The following is a 1,741-nucleotide window of genomic DNA, read 5'->3' as shown; positions in this document are numbered from 1 at the left end:
GAGAGAGATTACAGAGCGAGAGAGAGAGAGAGAGAGAGATTACAGAGCGAGAGAGAGAGAGAGAGAGAGGGAGAGAGAGAGAGCGAGAGAGAGAGAGAGCGAGAGAGCAAGAGCGAGAGAGAGAGAGAGAGAGAGAGAGAGAGAGAGAGAAAGCGCGCGAGAGACAGAGAGAGGGAGAGAAAGAGAGAGGGGGAAGACAGAGCACTTGTGGTGAAGTTTTATTTTTGCCTCATTGAACTGCAGTGAGTGCACTATAACGTTAGGCTGACGGGGTGTCGGCGCGATTGCTGCGACATGAAGCTGTAATTATGAGATTTTTGTTCACCATCGCACTCTGTGAATCGCTGCCTTGTGATGGGAAAGTTCTCCCGCATACTCTGACCATCGACAATGTCTGTAACGATGACGACCGACTATCGACTATGACCATCGTGATCCGACTATGTGACCGATCGATCAATTACGATTATTATTTTTGTTTTGTTGAGAATTAATACTGAATTATTTTGTGGTTTCACTATGTTTCTGTTGTGTAATACATCCGTGCTGTCGTGAAATTGAAAATTAGCGCTGTAAAATATTATACTATTAATATAAAAGTATAAAAAAAAGGCAGTAAAGCCTTATTGTGGAACCAACACGCCTCTCTTAAATGTTCTTAATGTATTACGTGTTTTAATAAATGTATTATGTGGGAAAAAAGCAATCCAACCTGTATATATATATATATATGGGCTGTGTGCAAATCGCAATAAGTGTCAAAGCATCAGCAAATTCTGTACAGATGAACAAGTTCTAGCAGAAATAAAACTAGACAGAGTGCACTCACGGAGAGTGCATACCTCCGCCAGCGACATACGCCATATGACTCACGAACACAGGAATAACCCACAATATACGCCAGCGTACTGACATGTACACGCACGCTCGCTCATAGCAGCCGCTCGTTGCTGCTGCTCGCTCACATGTACACGCTCGCAGGCTTGCTGCGCTGGCTGGCTCGCTGGCTGACGCGCCAGATAACTACTGGATAAACTGAGAGAACTGTTGATTATATATACGCATCATCGTTTATTTACGCTACAGTCAAACCCATAACAACACGGCTTCAACGCACGCACATACGCGCTGAGTAACATGCTGTGCGATGGACACTGGATGTTCGGAACTCTGTATAAATACAATGACAAATCTAACAACGGCACAACGAACTTAGAAAATGCATAACCACTTATTTACACAACTGACCAATTGTTGTTTTTTCTGGGAAAAAAAGTTTCCTTTTTTGTGAATCCTGGACAATGTCAGTAACAGGATCCCTCACACTATCTCTACCTATCTCCATCTATCTCCATCCTCCCATTTACCCCACCTCTCCCTCTTTCTCTCTACCCACCTATCACTCTTTCTCTCTACCCACCACCCTCTTTCTCCCTACCCACCTCTCCCTCTTTCTCTCTACCCACCTCTCCCTCTTTCTCTCTACCCACCTCTCCCTCTTTCTCTCTACCCACCTCTCCCTCTTTCTCTCTACCCACCTCCCCATCTTTCTCTCTACCCACCTCTAGCCTACCCTCCATGTCGATCCTGTCCCTACCCTTCTACCCCCACCTCATCCCTCCCTCTCCACCCTCTCTATGCCTTCCCCTCTCTCACATCCTCCTAACTACCCCCTCTGCCCTTCTCTCTTTCCCCTCTACCCTCACCTCCACCCCTCTACCCTTCTCTCTTTCCCCTCTAC

The sequence above is a fragment of the Priapulus caudatus genome, unplaced genomic scaffold, assembly GCF_000485595.1.
Source record: "Priapulus caudatus unplaced genomic scaffold, Priapulus_caudatus-5.0.1 Scaffold506, whole genome shotgun sequence".
In the NCBI taxonomy this organism is placed as follows: Eukaryota; Metazoa; Priapulida; class Priapulimorpha; order Priapulimorphida; family Priapulidae; genus Priapulus; species Priapulus caudatus.
This window is presented reverse-complemented; position numbering follows the sequence as displayed.